The following is a 17,971-nucleotide window of genomic DNA, read 5'->3' on the forward strand; positions in this document are numbered from 1 at the left end:
ATACCTCACTTGTGTGGGTAGGCCTAGCGCCCGTGACAGGAAATGTCCCAAAACAAAACGCGGACACATCACATTTTTTGAAAGAAAACAGAGGTGTTTTTTGCAAAGTGCCTACCTGCAGATTTTGGCTTCTAGCTCAGCTGGCACCTAGGGAAACCTACCAAACCTGTGCATTTTTGAAAGCTAGAGACCTAGGGAAATCCAAGATGGGGTGACTTGTGGGGCTCTGACCAGGTTTTGTTACCCAGAATCCTTTGCAAACCTCAAAATTTGGCTAAAAAAACAAGTTTTCCTCACATTTCGGTGACAGAAAGTTCTGGAATCTGAGAGGAGCCACAAATTTCCTTCCACCCAGCGTTCCCCCAAGTCTCCCGATAAAAATGATACCTCACTTGTGTGGGTGGGCCTAGCGCCTGTGACAGGAAATGCCCCAAAACACAACGCGGACACATCACATTTTTTTAAAGAAACAGAGGTTTTTTTTCCAAAGTGCCTACCTGTAGATTTTGGCCTCTAGCTCAGCCGGCACCTAGGGAAACCTACTAAACATGTGCATTTTTTAAAACTAGAGACCTAGGGGAATCCAAGATGGGGTGACTTGTGGGGCACTGACCAGGTTCTGTTACCCAGAATCCTTTGCAAACCTCAAAATTTGGCTAAACAAACACGTTTTCCTCACATTTTGGTGACAGAAAGTTCGGGAATCTGAGAGGAGCCACAAATTTCCTTCCACCCAGCGTTCCCCCATGTCTCCCGATAAAAATGATACCTCACTTGTGTGGGTAGGCCTAGCGCCCGTGACAGGAAATGCCCCAAAACAAAATGCGGACACATCACATTTTTTGAAAGAAAACAGAGGTGTTTTTTGCAAAGTGCCTACCTGCAGATTTTGGCTTCTAGCTCAGCTGGCACCTAGGGAAACCTACCAAACATGTGCATTTTTGAAAACTACAGACCTAGGGGAATCCAAGATGGGGTGACTTGTGGGGCACTGACCAGGTTTTGTTACCCAGAATCCTTTGCAAACCTCAAAATTTGGCTAAAAAAACACGTTTTCCTCACATTTCGGTGACAGAAAGTTCTGGAATCTGAGAGGAGCCACAAATTTCCTTCCACCCAGCGTTCCCCCAAGTCTCCCGATAAAAATGATACCTCACTTGTGTGGGTGGGCCTAGCGCCTGTGACAGGAAATGCCCCAAAACACAACGCGGACACATCACATTTTTTGAAAGAAACAGAGGTTTTTTTTCCAAAGTGCCTACCTGTAGATTTTGGCCTCTAGCTCAGCGGGCACCTAGGGAAACCTACTTAACATGTGCATTTTTTAAAACTAGAGACCTAGGGGAATCCAAGATGGGGTGACTTGTGGGGCACTGACCAGGTTCTGTTACCCAGAATCCTTTGCAAACCTCAAAATTTGGCTAAACAAACACGTTTTCCTCACATTTTGGTGACAGAAAGTTCGGGAATCTGAGAGGAGCCACAAATTTCCTTCCACCCAGCGTTCCCCCATGTCTCCCGATAAAAATGATACCTCACTTGTGTGGGTAGGCCTAGCGCCCGTGACAGGAAATGCCCCAAAACCAAACGCATACACATCACATTTTTTGAAAGAAAACAGAGGTGTTTTTGCAAAGTGCCTACCTGCAGATTTTGGCTTCTAGCTCAGCTGGCACCTAGGGAAACCTACCAAACCTGTGCATTGTTTAAAGCTAGAGACCTAGGGGAATCCAAGATGGGGTGACTTGTGGGGCTCTGACCAGGTTCTGTTACCCAGAATCCTTTGCAAACTTCAAAATGTGGCTAAACAAACACGTTTTCCTCACATTTTGGTGACAGAAAGTTCAGGAATCTGAGAGGAGCCACAAATTTCCTTCCACCCAGCGTTCCCCCAAGTCTCCCGATAAAAATGATACCTTACTTGTGTGGGTAGGCCTAGCGCCCGTGACAGGAAATTCCCCAAAACACATTGCGGACACATCACATTTTTTGAAAGAAAACAGTTTTTTTTTGCAAAGTGCCTACCTGTAGATTTTGGCCTCTAGCTCAGCCGGCACCTAGGGAAACCTACCAAACATGTGCTTTTTTGAAAACTAGAGACCTAGGGGAATCCAAGATGGGGTGACTTGTGGGGCACTGACCAGGTTCTGTTACCCAGAATCCTTTGCAAACCTCAAAATTTGGCTAAAAAACACTTTTCCTCATATTTCGGTGACAAAAAGTTCTGGAATCTGAGAGGAGCCACAAATTTTTTTCCACCCAGCGTTCCCCCAAGTCTCCCAATAAAAATGATACCTCACTTGTGTGGGTAGGCCTAGCGCCCGTGACAGGAAATGCCCCAAAACCAAACGCATACACATCACATTTTTTGAAAGAAAACAGAGGTGTTTTTGCAAAGTGCCTACCTGCAGATTTTGGCTTCTAGCTCAGCTGGCACCTAGGGAAACCTACCAAACCTGTGCATTGTTTAAAGCTAGAGACCTAGGGGAATCCAAGATGGGGTGACTTGTGGGGCTCTGACCAGGTTCTGTTACCCAGAATCCTTTGCAAACTTCAAAATGTGGCTAAACAAACACGTTTTCCTCACATTTTGGTGACAGAAAGTTCAGGAATCTGAGAGGAGCCACAAATTTCCTTCCACCCAGCGTTCCCCCAAGTCTCCCGATAAAAATGATACCTCACTTGTGTGGGTAGGCCTAGCGCCCGTGACAGGAAATGCCCCAAAACAAAATGCGGACACATCACATTTTTTGAAAGAAAACAGAGGTGTTTTTTGCAAAGTGCCTACCTGCAGATTTTGGCTTCTAGCTCAGCTGGCACCTAGGGAAACCTACCAAACATGTGCATTTTTGAAAACTACAGACCTAGGGGAATCCAAGATGGGGTGACTTGTGGGGCACTGACCAGGTTTTGTTACCCAGAATCCTTTGCAAACCTCAAAATTTGGCTAAAAAAACACGTTTTCCTCACATTTCGGTGACAGAAAGTTCTGGAATCTGAGAGGAGCCACAAATTTCCTTCCACCCAGCGTTCCCCCAAGTCTCCCGATAAAAATGATACCTCACTTGTGTGGGTGGGCCTAGCGCCTGTGACAGGAAATGCCCCAAAACACAACGCGGACACATCACATTTTTTGAAAGAAACAGAGGTTTTTTTTCCAAAGTGCCTACCTGTAGATTTTGGCCTCTAGCTCAGCGGGCACCTAGGGAAACCTACTTAACATGTGCATTTTTTAAAACTAGAGACCTAGGGGAATCCAAGATGGGGTGACTTGTGGGGCACTGACCAGGTTCTGTTACCCAGAATCCTTTGCAAACCTCAAAATTTGGCTAAACAAACACGTTTTCCTCACATTTTGGTGACAGAAAGTTCGGGAATCTGAGAGGAGCCACAAATTTCCTTCCACCCAGCGTTCCCCCATGTCTCCCGATAAAAATGATACCTCACTTGTGTGGGTAGGCCTAGCGCCCGTGACAGGAAATGCCCCAAAACCAAACGCATACACATCACATTTTTTGAAAGAAAACAGAGGTGTTTTTGCAAAGTGCCTACCTGCAGATTTTGGCTTCTAGCTCAGCTGGCACCTAGGGAAACCTACCAAACCTGTGCATTGTTTAAAGCTAGAGACCTAGGGGAATCCAAGATGGGGTGACTTGTGGGGCTCTGACCAGGTTCTGTTACCCAGAATCCTTTGCAAACTTCAAAATGTGGCTAAACAAACACGTTTTCCTCACATTTTGGTGACAGAAAGTTCAGGAATCTGAGAGGAGCCACAAATTTCCTTCCACCCAGCGTTCCCCCAAGTCTCCCGATAAAAATGATACCTTACTTGTGTGGGTAGGCCTAGCGCCCGTGACAGGAAATTCCCCAAAACACATTGCGGACACATCACATTTTTTGAAAGAAAACAGTTTTTTTTTGCAAAGTGCCTACCTGTAGATTTTGGCCTCTAGCTCAGCCGGCACCTAGGGAAACCTACCAAACATGTGCATTTTTGAAAACTAGAGACCTAGGGGAATCCAAGATGGGGTGACTTGTGGGGCACTGACCAGGTTTTGTTACCCAGAATCCTTTGCAAACCTCAAAATTTGGCTAAAAAAACACGTTTTCCTCACATTTCGGTGACAGAAAGTTCTGGAATCTGAGAGGAGCCACAAATTTCCTTCCACTCAGCGTTCCCCCAAGTCTCCCGATAAAAATGATACCTCACTTGTGTGGGTAGGCCTAGCGCCCGTGACAGGAAATGTCCCAAAACAAAACGCGGACACATCACATTTTTTGAAAGAAAACAGAGGTGTTGTTTGCAAAGTGCCTACCTGCAGATTTTGGCTTCTAGCTCAGCTGGCGCCTAGGGAAACCTACCAAACCTGTGCATTTTTGAAAACTAGAGGCCTAGGGGAATCGAAGATGGGGTGACTTGTGGGGCTCTGACCAGGTTTTCCAGGTTTTCCTCACATTTCGGCGACAGAAAGTTCTGGAATGTGAGAGGAGCCACAAATATCCTTCCACCCAGCGTTCTCCCAAGTCTCCCGATAAAAATGATACTTCACTTGTGTGGGTAGGCCTAGCGCCCGTGACAGGAAATGCCCCAAAACACAACGTGGACACATCACATTTTTTTAAAGAAAACAGAGGTGTTTTTTGCAAAGTGCCTACCTGTAGATTTTGGCCTGTAGCTCAGCCGGCACCTAGGGAAACCTACCAAACCTGTGCATTTGTGAAAACTAGAGACCTAGGGGAATCCAAGAAGGGGTGACTTATGGGGCTCTGACCAGGTTCTGTTACCCAGAATCCTTTGCAAACTTCTAAATTTGGCTAAAAAAACAAGTTTTCCTCACATTTCGGTGACAGAAAGTTCTGGAATCTGGAGGAGCCACAAATTTCTTTCCACCCAGCGTTCCCCCATGTCTCCCGATAAAAATGATACCTCACTTGTGTGGGTAGGCCTAGCGCCCGTGACAGGAAATGCCCCAAACCACAACGTGGACACATCACATTTTTTGAAAGAAAACATAGGTGTTTTTTGCAAAGTGCCTACCTGCAGATTTTGGCCTCTAGCTCAGCCGGCACATAGGGAAACCTACCAAACCTGTGCATTTTTGAAAACTAGAGACCTAGGGGAATCGAAGATGGGGTGACTTGTGGGGCTCTGACCAGGTTTTCCAGGTTTTCCTCACATTTCGGCGACAGAAAGTTCTGGAATCTGAGAGGAGCCACAAATTTCCTTCCACCCAGCGTTCCCCCAAGTCTCCCAATAAAAATGATACCTCACTTGTGTGGGTAGGCCTAGCGCCCGTGACAGGAAATGCCCCAAAACACAATGCGGACACATCACATTTTTTTAAAGAAAACAGAGGTGTTTTTTGCAAAGTGCCTACCTGCAGATTTTGGCCTCTAGCTCAGCCGGCACATAGGGAAACCTACCAAACCTGTGCATTTTTGAAAACTAGAGGCCTAGGGGAATCGAAGATGGGGTGACTTGTGGGGCTCTGACCAGGTTTTCCAGGTGTTCCTCACATTTCGGCGACAGAAAGTTCTGGAATCTGAGAGGAGCCACAAATTTCCTTCCACCCAGCGTTCCCCCAAGTCTCCCAATAAAAATGATACCTCACTTGTGTGGGTAGGCCTAGCGCCCGTGACAGGAAATGCCCCAAAACACAATGCGGACACATCACATTTTTTGAAAGAAAACAGAGGTGTTTTTTGCAAAGTGCCTACCTGCAGATTTTGGCCTCTAGCTCAGCCGGCACATAGGGAAACCTACCAAACCTGTGCATTTTTGAAAACTAGAGACCTAGGGGAATCGAAGATGGGGTGACTTGTGGGGCTCTGACCAGGTTTTCCAGGTTTTCCTCACATTTCGGCGACAGAAAGTTCTGGAATCTGAGAGGAGCCACAAATTTCCTTCCACCCAGCGTTCCCCCAAGTCTCCCAATAAAAATGATACCTCACTTGTGTGGGTAGGCCTAGCGCCCGTGACAGGAAATGCCCCAAAACACAATGCGGACACATCACATTTTTTGAAAGAAAACAGAGGTGTTTTTTGCAAAGTGCCTACCTGCAGATTTTGGCCTCTAGCTCAGCCGGCACATAGGGAAACCTACAAAACCTGTGCATTTTTGAAAACTAGAGGCCTAGGGGAATCGAAGATGGGGTGACTTGTGGGGCTCTGACCAGGTTTTCCAGGTTTTCCTCACATTTCGGCGACAGAAAGTTCTGGAATGTGAGAGGAGCCACAAATTTCCTTCCACCCAGCGTTCTCCCAAGTCTCCCGATAAAAATGATACCTCACTTGTGTGGGTAGGCCTAGCGCCCGTGACAGGAAATGCCCCAAAACACAACGTGGACACATCACATTTTTTTAAAGAAAACAGAGGTGTTTTTTGCAAAGTGCCTACCTGTAGATTTTGGCCTCTAGCTCAGCCGGCACCTAAGGAAACCTACCAAACCTGTGCATTTTTTAAAACTAGAGACCTAGGGGAATCCAAGAAGGGGTGACTTATGGGGCTCTGACCAGGTTTTGTTACCCAGAATCCTTTGCAAACTTCAAAATTTGGCTAAAAAAACACGTTTTCCTCACATTTCGGTGACAGAAAGTTCTGGAATCTGGAGGAGCCACAAATTTCTTTCCACCCAGCGTTTCCCCATGTCTCCCGATAAAAATGATACCTCACTTGTGTGGGTAGGCCTAGCGCCCGTGACAGGAAATGCCCCAAACCACAACGTGGACACATCACATTTTTTGAAAGAAAACATAGGTGTTTTTTGCAAAGTGCCTACCTGCAGATTTTGGCCTCTAGCTCAGCCGGCACATAGGGAAACCTACCAAACCTGTGCATTTTTGAAAACTAGAGACCTAGGGGAATCGAAGATGGGGTGACTTGTGGGGCTCTGACCAGGTTTTCCAGGTTTTCCTCACATTTCGGCGACAGAAAGTTCTGGAATCTGAGAGGAGCCACAAATTTCCTTCCACCCAGCGTTCCCCCAAGTCTCCCGATAAAAATGATACCTCACTTGTATGGGTAGGCCTAGCGCCCGTGACAGGAAATGCCCCAAACCACAACTCGGACACATCACATTTTTTTAAAGAAAACAAAGGTGTTTTTTGCAAAGTGCCTACCTGCAGATTTTGGCCTCTAGCTCAGCCGGCACATAGGGAAACCTACCAAACCTGTGCATTTTTGAAAACTAGAGGCCTAGGGGAATCGAAGATGGGGTGACTTGTGGGGCTCTGACCAGGTTTTCCAGGTTTTCCTCACATTTCGGCGACAGAAAGTTCTGGAATGTGAGAGGAGCCACAAATTTCCTTCCACCCAGCGTTCTCCCAAGTCTCCCGATAAAAATGATACCTCACTTGTGTGGGTAGGCCTAGCGCCTGTGACAGGAAACGCTCCAAAACATAACGTGGAGACATCACATTTTTTTAAAGAAAACAGAGGTGTTTTTTGCAAAGTGCCTACCTGTAGATTTTGGCCTCTAGCTCAGCCGGCACCTAAGGAAACCTACCAAACCTGTGCATTTTTAAAAACTAGAGACCTAGGGGAATCCAAGATGGGGTGACTTGTGGGGCTCTGACCAGGTTCTGCTACCCAGAATCCTTTGCAAACTTCAAAATGTGGCTAAACAAACACGTTTTCCTCACATTTTGGTGACAGAAAGTTCAGGAATCTGAGAGGAGCCACAAATTTCCTTCCACCCAGCGTTCCCCCAAGTCTCCCGATAAAAATGATACCTTACTTGTGTGGGTAGGCCTAGCGCCCGTGACAGGAAATTCCCCAAAACACAATGCGGACACATCACATTTTTTGAAAGAAAACTGTTTTTTTTTGCAAAGTGCCTACCTGTAGATTTTGGCCTCTAGCTCAGCCGGCACCTAGGGAAACCTACCAAACCTGTGCATTTTTAAAAACTAGAGACCTAGGGGAATCCAAGATGGGGTGACTTGTGGGGCTCTGACCAGGTTCTGTTACCCAGAATCCTTTGCAAACCTCAAAAGTTGGCTAAAAAAACACATTTTCCTCACATTTCGGTGACAGAAAGTTCTGGAATCCGAGAGGAGCCACAAATGTCCTTCCACACAGCGTTTCCCCATGTCTCCCGATAAAAATGATACCTCACTTGTGTGGGTAGGCCTAGCGCCCATGACAGGAAATGCCCCAAAACAAAATGCGGACACATCACATTTTTTGAAAGAAAACAGAGGTGTTTTTTGCAAAGTGCCTACCTGCAGAATTTGGCTTCCAGCTCAGCCGGCACCTAGGGAAACCTACCAAACCTGTGCATTTTTTAAATCTAGAGACCTAGGGGAATCCAAGTTGGGGTGACTTGTGGGGCTCTGACCAGGTTCTGTTGCCCAGAATCCTTTGCAAACCTCAAAATTTGGCTAAAAAAACATGTTTTTCTCACATTTCGGTGACAGAAAGTTCTGGAATCCGAGAGGAGCCACAAATGTCCTTCCACACAGCGTTTCCCCATGTCTACCGATAAAAATGATACCTCACTTGTGTGGGTAGGCCTAGCGCCCATGACAGGAAATGCCCCAAAACAAAATGCGGACACATCACATTTTTTGAAAGAAAACAGAGGTGTTTTTTGCAAAGTGCCTACCTGCAGAATTTGTCTTCCAGCTCAGCCGGCACCTAGGGAAACCTACCAAACCTGTGCATTTTTTAAATCTAGAGACCTAGGGGAATCGAAGATGGGGTGACTTGTGGGGCTCTGACCAGGTTTTCCAGGTTTTCCTCACATTTCGGCGACAGAAAGTTCTGGAATCTGAGAGGAGCCACAAATTTCCTTCCACCCAGCGTTCCCCCAAGTCTCCCGATAAAAATGATACCTCACTTGTATGGGTAGGCCTAGCGCCCGTGACAGGAAATGCCCCAAACCACAACTCGGACACATCACATTTTTTGAAAGAAAACAAAGGTGTTTTTTGCAAAGTGCCTACCTGCAGATTTTGGCCTCTAGCTCAGCCGGCACATAGGGAAACCTACCAAACCTGTGCATTTTTGAAAACTAGAGGCCTAGGGGAATCGAAGATGGGGTGACTTGTGGGGCTCTGACCAGGTTTTCCAGGTTTTCCTCACATTTCGGCGACAGAAAGTTCTGGAATGTGAGAGGAGCCACAAATTTTCTTCCACCCAGCGTTCTCCCAAGTCTCCCGATAAAAATGATACCTCACTTGTGTGGGTAGGCCTAGCGCCTGTGACAGGAAACGCTCCAAAACATAACGTGGAGACATCACATTTTTTTAAAGAAAACAGAGGTGTTTTTTGCAAAGTGCCTACCTGTAGATTTTGGCCTCTAGCTCAGCCGGCACCTAAGGAAACCTACCAAACCTGTGCATTTTTAAAAACTAGAGACCTAGGGGAATCCAAGATGGGGTGACTTGTGGGGCTCTGACCAGGTTCTGCTACCCAGAATCCTTTGCAAACTTCAAAATGTGGCTAAACAAACACGTTTTCCTCACATTTTGGTGACAGAAAGTTCAGGAATCTGAGAGGAGCCACAAATTTCCTTCCACCCAGCGTTCCCCCAAGTCTCCCGATAAAAATGATACCTTACTTGTGTGGGTAGGCCTAGCGCCCGTGACAGGAAATTCCCCAAAACACAATGCGGACACATCACATTTTTTGAAAGAAAACAGTTTTTTTTGCAAAGTGCCTACCTGTAGATTTTGGCCTCTAGCTCAGCCGGCACCTAGGGAAACCTACCAAACCTGTGCATTTTTAAAAACTAGAGACCTAGGGGAATCCAAGATGGGGTGACTTGTGGGGCTCTGACCAGGTTCTGTTACCCAGAATCCTTTGCAAACCTCAAAAGTTGGCTAAAAAAACACATTTTCCTCACATTTCGGTGACAGAAAGTTCTGGAATCCGAGAGGAGCCACAAATGTCCTTCCACACAGCGTTTCCCCATGTCTCCCGATAAAAATGATACCTCACTTGTGTGGGTAGGCCTAGCGCCCATGACAGGAAATGCCCCAAAACAAAATGCGGACACATCACATTTTTTGAAAGAAAACAGAGGTGTTTTTTGCAAAGTGCCTACCTGCAGAATTTGGCTTCCAGCTCAGCCGGCACCTAGGGAAACCTACCAAACCTGTGCATTTTTTAAATCTAGAGACCTAGGGGAATCCAAGTTGGGGTGACTTGTGGGGCTCTGATCAGGTTCTGTTGCCCAGAATCCTTTGCAAACCTCAAAATTTGGCTAAAAAAACATGTTTTCCTCACATTTCGGTGATAGAAAGTTCTGGAATCTGAGAGGAGCCACAAATTTCCTTCCACCCAGCGTTCCCCCAAGTCTCCCAATAAAAATGATACCTCACTTGTGTGGGTAGGCCTAGCGCCCGTGACAGGAAACGCTCCAAAACAAAACGTGGACACATCACATTTTTTTTTAAAGAAAACAGAGGTGTTTTTTGCAAAGTGCCTACCTGTAGATTTTGGCCTCTAGCTCAGCCGGAACCTAAGGAAACCTACCAAACCTGTGCATTTTTAAAAACTAGAGACCTAGGGGAATCCAAGATGGGGTGACTTGTGGGGCTCTGACCAGGTTCTGTTACCCAGAATCCTTTGCAAACCTCAAAAGTTGGCTAAAAAAACACTTTTTCCTCACATTTTGGTGACAGAAAGTTCTGGAATCTGAGAGGAGCCACAAATTTCCTTCCACCCACCGTTCCCCCATGTCTCCCGATAAAAATGATACATCACTTGTGTGGGTAGGCCTAGCGCCCGTGAATGGAAATGCCCCAAAACACAATGTGGACACATCACATTTTTTGAAAGAAAACAGCTGTGTTTTTTGCAAAGTGCCTACCTGCAGATTTTGGCCTCTAGCTCAGCCGGCACCTAGGGAAACCGACCAAACCTGTGCATTTTTGAAAACTAGAGACCTAGGGGAATCCAAGATGGGGTGACTTGTGGGGCTCTGACCAGGTTTTCCAGGTTTTCCTCACATTTCGGCGACAGAAAGTTCTGGAATCTGAGAGGAGCCACAAATTTCCTTCCACCCAGCATTCCCCCAAGTCTCCCGATAAAAATGATACCTCACTTGTGTGGGTAGGCCTAGCGCCCATGACAGGAAATGCCCCAAAACACAACGCGGACACATCACATTTTTTGAAAGAAAACGGAGGTGTTTATTGCAAAGTGCCTACCTGCATAATTTGGCTTCCAGCTCAGCCGGCACCTAGGGAAACCTACCAAACCGGTGCATTTTTTAAACCTAGAGACCTAGGGGAATCCAAGATGGGGTGACTTGTGGGGCTCTGACCAGGTTCTGTTACCCAGAATCCTTTGCAAACCTCAAAAGTTGGCTAAAAAAACATGTTTTCCTCACATTTCGGTGATAGAAAGTTCTGGAATCTGAGAGGAGCCACAAATTTCCTTCCACCCAGCGTTCCCCCATGTCTCCCGATAAAAATGATACCTCACTTGTGTGGGTACGCCTAGCGCCCGTGACAGGAAATGCCCCAAAACACAACGCGGACACATCACATTTTTTGAAAGAAAACAGCGGTGTTTTTTGCAAAGTACATACCTGCAGATTTTGGCCTCTAGCTCAGCCGGCACCTAAGGAAACCTACCAAACCTGTGCATTTTTTAAAACTAGAGACCTAGGGGAATCCAAGATGGGGTGACTTGTGGGGCTCTGACCAGGTTTTCCAGGTTTTCCTCACATTTCGGCGACAGAAAGTTCTGGAATCTGAGAGGAGCCACAAATTTCCTTCCACCCAGCGTTCCCCCAAGTCTCCCGATAAAAATGATACCTCACTTGTGTGGGTAGGCCTAGCGCCCGTGACAGGAAACACCCCAAAACATAACGTGGACACATCACATTTTTTGAAAGAAAACAGAGGTGTTTTTTACAAAGTGCCTACCTGTAGATTTTGGCCTCTAGCTCAGCCGGCACCTAGGGAAACCCACCAAACATGTGCATTTTTGAAAACTAGAGACCTAGGGGAATCCAAGATGGGGAGACTTGTGGGGCTCTGACCAGGTTCTGTTACCCAGAACCCTTTGCAAACCTCAAAATTTGGCTAAAAAAACATGTTTTCCTCACATTTCGGTGACAGAAAGTTCTAGAATCTGAGAGGAGCCACAAATGTCCTTACACCCAGCGTTCCCCCAAGTCTCCCGATAAAAATGATACCTCACATGTGTGGGTAGGCCTAGCGCCCGTGACAGGAAATGCCCCAAAACACAATGCGGACACATCACATTTTTTGAAAGAAAACAGAGGAATTTTTTGCAAAGTGCCTACCTGTAGATTTTGGCCTCTAGCTCAGCCGGCACCTAGGGAATCATACCAAACATGTGCATTTTTGAAAACTAGAGACCTAGGGGAATCCAGGATGGGGTGACTTGTGGGGCTCTGACCAGGTTCAGTTATCCAGAAACCTTTGCAAACCTCAAAATTTGGCTAAAAAAACACGTTTTCCTCACATTTCGGTGACAGAAAGTTCTGGAATCTGAGAGGAGCCACAAATTTCCTTCCACCCAGCGTTCCCCCATGTCTCCCGATAAAAATGATACATCACTTGTGTGGGTAGGCCTAGCGCCCGTGAATGGAAATGACCCAAAACACAATGTGGACACATCACATTTTTTTAAAGAAAACAGCGGTGTTTTTTGCAAAGTGCCTGCCTGCAGATTTTGGCCTCTAGCTCAGCCGGCACCTAGGGAAACCTACCAAACATGTGCATTTTTGAAAACTAGAGACCTAGGGGAATCCAAGATGGGGTGACTTGTGGGGCACTGACCAGGTTTTGTTACCCAGAATCCTTTGCAAACCTCAAAATTTGGCTAAAAAAACATGTTTTCCTCACATTTCGGTGACAGAAAGTTCTGGAATCTGAGAGGAGCCACAAATTTCCTTCCACTCAGCGTTCCCCCAAGTCTCCCGATAAAAATGATACCTCACTTGTGTTGGTAGGCCTAGCGCCCGTGACAGGAAATGTCCCAAAACAAAATGCGGACACATCACATTTTTTGAAAGAAAACAGAGGTGTTTTTTGCAAAGTTCCTACCTGCAGATTTTGGCTTCTAGCTCAGCTGGCACCTAGGGAAACCTACCAAACCTGTGCATTTTTGAAAACTAGAGACCTAGGGGAATCCAAGATGGGGTGACTTGTGGGGCTCTGACCAGGTTCTGTTACCCAGAATCCTTTGCAAACCTCAAAAGGTGGGTAAAAAAACATGTTTTCCTCACATTTCGGTGACAGAAAGTTCTGGAATCTGAGAGGAGCCACAAATTTCCTTCCACTCAGCGTTCCCCCAAGTCTCCCGATAAAAATGATACCTCACTTGTGTGGGTAGGCCTAGCGCCCGTGACAGGAAATGCCCCAAAACAAAACGCGGACACATCACATTTTTTGAAAGAAAACAGAGGTGTTTTTTGCAAAGTGCCTACCTGCAGATTTTGGCTTCTAGCTCAGCCGGCACCTAGGGAAACCTACCAAACCTGTGCATTTTTTAAAGCTAGAGACCTAGGGGAATCCAAGATGGGGTGACTTGTGGGGCTCTGACCAGGTGTTCTTACCCAGAATCCTTTGCAAACCTCAAAATGTGACTAAAAAAACACGTTTTCCTCACATTTCGGTGACAGAAAGTTCTGGAATCTGAGAGGAGCCACAAATTTCCTTCCACCCAGCGTTCCCCCAAGTCTCCCAATAAAAATGATACCTCACTTGTGTGGGTAGGCCTAGCGCCCGTGACAGGAAACACCCCAAAACATAACGTGGACACATCACATTTTTTGAAAGAAAACAGAGGTGTTTTTTGCAAAGTGTCTACCTGTAGATTTTGGCCTCTAGCTCAGCTGGCACCTAGGGAAACCTACCAAACCTGTGCATTTTTTAAAGCTAGAGACCTAGGGGAATCCAAGATGGGGTGACTTGTGGGGCTCTGACCAGGTTCTGTTACCCAGAATCCTTTGCAAACTTCAAAATTTGGCTAAACAAACACGTTTTCCTCACATTTTGGTGACAGAAAGTTCGGGAATCTGAGAGCAGCCACAAATATCCTTCCACCCAGCGTTCCCCCATGTCTCCCGATAAAAATGATACCTCACTTGTGTGGGTAGGCCTAGCGCCCGTGACAGGAAATGCCCCAAAACAAAACAAGGACACATCACATTTTTTTAAAGAAAACAGAGGTGTTTTTTGCAAAGTGCCTACCTGCAGATTTTGTCTTCTAGCTCAGCTGGCACCTAGGGAAACCGACCAAACATGTGCATTTTTGAAAACTAGAGACCTAGGGGAATCCAAGATGGGGAGACTTGTGGGGCACTGACCAGGTTTTGTTACCCAGAATCCTTTGCAAACCTCAAAATTTGGCTAAAAAAACACGTTTTCCTCACATTTCGGTGACAGAAAGTTTTGGAATCTGAGAGGAGCCACAAATTTCCTTCCACCCAGCGTTCGCCCAAGTCTCCCGATAAAAATGATACCTCACTTGTGTGGGTGGGCCTAGCGCCTGTGACAGGAAATGCCCCAAAACACAACGCGGACACATCACATTTTTTTAAAGAAACTGAGGGTTTTTTTCCAAAGTGCCTACCTGTAGATTTTGGCCTCTAGCTCAGCCGGCACCTAGGGAAACCTACTAAACATGTGCATTTTTTAAAACTAGAGACCTAGGGGAATCCAAGATGGGGTGACTTGTGGGGCACTGACCAGGTTCTGTTACCCAGAATCCTTTGCAAACCTCAAAATTTGGCTAAAAAACACTTTTCGTCACATTTCGGTGACAGAAAGTTCTGGAATCTGAGAGGAGCCACAAATTTCCTTCCACCCAGCGTTCCCCCAAGTCTCCCAATGAAAATTATACCTTACTTGTGTGGGTAGGCCTAGCGCCCGTGACAGGAAACGCCCCAAAACATAATGTGAACACATCACATTTTTTGAAAGAAAACAGAGGTGTTTTTTGCAAAGTGCCTATCTGCAGATTTTGGCCTCTAGCTCAGCCGGCACCTAGGGAAACCTACCAAACCTGTGCATTTTTAAAAACTAGAGACCTAGGGGAATCCAAGATGGGGTGACTTGTGGGGCTCTGACCAGGTTCTGTTACCCAGAATCCTTTGCAAACCTCAAAAGTTGGCTAAAAAAACATGTTTTCCTCACATTTCGGTGACAGAAAGTTCTGGAATCTGAGAGGAGCCTCAAATTTCCTTCCACCCAGCGTTCCCCCAAGTCTCCCAATAAAAATGATACCTCACTTGTGTGGGTAGGCCTAGCGCCCGTGACAGGAAACACCCCAAAACATAACGTGGACACATCACATTTTTTGAAAGAAAACAGAGGTGTTTTTTGCAAAGTGTCTACCTGTAGATTTTGGCCTCTAGCTCAGCTGGCACCTAGGGAAACCTACCAAACCTGTGCGTTTTTGAAAGCTAGAGACCTAGGGGAATCCAAGATGGGGTGACTTGTGGGGCTCTGACCAGTTTCTGTTACCCAGAATCCTTTGCAAACTTCAAAATTTGGCTAAACAAACATGTTTTCCTCACATTTTGGTGACAGAAAGTTCGGGAATCTGAGAGGAGCCACAAATTTCCTTCCACCCAGCGTTCCCCCATGTCTCCCGATAAAAATGATACCTCACTTGTGTGGGTAGGCCTAGCGCCCGTGACAGGAAATGCCCCAAAACCAAACGCGGACACATCACATTTTTTGAAAGAAAACAGAGGTGTTTATGCAAAGTGCCTACCTGCAGATTTTGGCTTCTAGCTCAGCTGGCACCTAGGGAAACCTACCAAACCTGTGCATTGTTTAAAGCTAGAGACCTAGGGGAATCCAAGATGGGGTGACTTGTGGGGCTCTGACCAGGTTCTGTTACCCAGAATCCTTTGCAAACTTCAAAATGTGGCTAAACAAACACGTTTTCCTCACATTTTGGTGACAGAAAGTTCAGGAATATGAGAGGAGCCACAAATTTCCTTCCACCCAGCGTTCCCCCAAGTCTCCCGATAAAAATGATACCTTACTTGTGTGGGTAGGCCTAGCGCCCGTGACAGGAAATTCCCCAAAACATAATGCGGACACATCACATTTTTTGAAAGAAAACAGTTTTTTTTTGCAAAGTGCCTACCTGTAGATTTTGTCCTCTAGCTCAGCCGGCACCTAGGGAAACCTACCAAACATGTTCATTTTTGAAAACTAGAGACCTAGGGGAATCCAAGATGGGGTGACTTGTGGGGCACTGACCAGGTTTTGTTACCCAGAATCCTTTGCAAACCTCAAAATTTGGCTAAAAAAACACGTTTTCCTCACATTTCGGTGACAGAAAGTTCTGGAATCTGAGAGGAGCCACAAATTTCCTTCCACTCAGCGTTCCCCCAAGTCTCCCGATAAAAATGATACCTCACTTGTGTGGGTAGGCCTAGCGCCCGTGACAGGAAATGTCCCAAAACAAAACGCGGACACATCACATTTTTTGAAAGAAAACAGAGGTGTTTTTTGCAAAGTGCCTACCTGCAGATTTTGGCTTCTAGCTCAGCTGGCACCTAGGGAAACCTACCAAACCTGTGCATTTTTGAAAGCTAGAGACCTAGGGAAATCCAAGATGGGGTGACTTGTGGGGCTCTGACCAGGTTTTGTTACCCAGAATCCTTTGCAAACCTCAAAATTTGGCTAAAAAAACAAGTTTTCCTCACATTTCGGTGACAGAAAGTTCTGGAATCTGAGAGGAGCCACAAATTTCCTTTCACCCAGCGTTCCCCCATGTCTCCCGATAAAAATGATACCTCACTTGTGTGGGTAGGCCTAGCGCCCGTGACAGGAAATGCCCCAAAACAAAACGCGGACACATCACATTTTTTGAAAGAAAACAGAGGTGTTTTTTGCAAAGTGCCTACCTGCAGATTTTGGCTTCTAGCTCAGCTGGCACCTAGGGAAACCTACCAAACATGTGCATTTTTGAAAACTACAGACCTAGGGGAATCCAAGATGGGGTGACTTGTGGGGCACTGACCAGGTTTTGTTACCCAGAATCCTTTGCAAACCTCAAAATTTGGCTAAAAAAACACGTTTTCCTCACATTTCAGTGACAGAAAGTTCTGGAATCTGAGAGGAGCCACAAATTTCCTTCCACCCAGCGTTCCCCCAAGTCTCCCGATAAAAATGACACCTCACTTGTGTGGGTGGGCCTAGCGCCTGTGACAGGAAATGCCCCAAAACACAACGCGGACACATCACATTTTTTGAAAGAAACAGAGGTTTTTTTTCCAAAGTGCCTACCTGTAGATTTTGGCCTCTAGCTCAGCGGGCACCTAGGGAAACCTACTTAACATGTGCATTTTTTAAAACTAGAGACCTAGGGGAATCCAAGATGGGGTGACTTGTGGGGCACTGACCAGGTTCTGTTACCCAGAATCCTTTGCAAACCTCAAAATTTGGCTAAACAAACACGTTTTCCTCACATTTTGGTGACAGAAAGTTCGGGAATCTGAGAGGAGCCACAAATTTCCTTCCACCCAGCGTTCCCCCATGTCTCCCGATAAAAATGATACCTCACTTGTGTGGGTAGGCCTAGCGCCCGTGACAGGAAATGCCCCAAAACCAAACGCAGACACATCACATTTTTTGAAAGAAAACAGAGGTGTTTTTGCGAAGTGCCTACCTGCAGATTTTGGCTTCTAGCTCAGCTGGCACCTAGGGAAACCTACCAAACCTGTGCATTGTTTAAAGCTAGAGACCTAGGGGAATCCAAGATGGGGTGACTTGTGGGGCTCTGACCAGGTTCTGTTACCCAGAATCCTTTGCAAACTTCAAAATGTGGCTAAACAAACACGTTTTCCTCACATTTTGGTGACAGAAAGTTCAGGAATCTGAGAGGAGCCACAAATTTCCTTCCACCCAGCGTTCCCCCAAGTCTCCCGATAAAAATGATACCTTACTTGTGTGGGTAGGCCTAGCGCCCGTGACAGGAAATTCCCCAAAACACAATGCGGACACATCACATTTTTTGAAAGA

This window comes from Pleurodeles waltl, chromosome 9, assembly GCF_031143425.1.
Source record: "Pleurodeles waltl isolate 20211129_DDA chromosome 9, aPleWal1.hap1.20221129, whole genome shotgun sequence".
NCBI lineage: Eukaryota > Metazoa > Chordata > Amphibia > Caudata > Salamandridae > Pleurodeles > Pleurodeles waltl.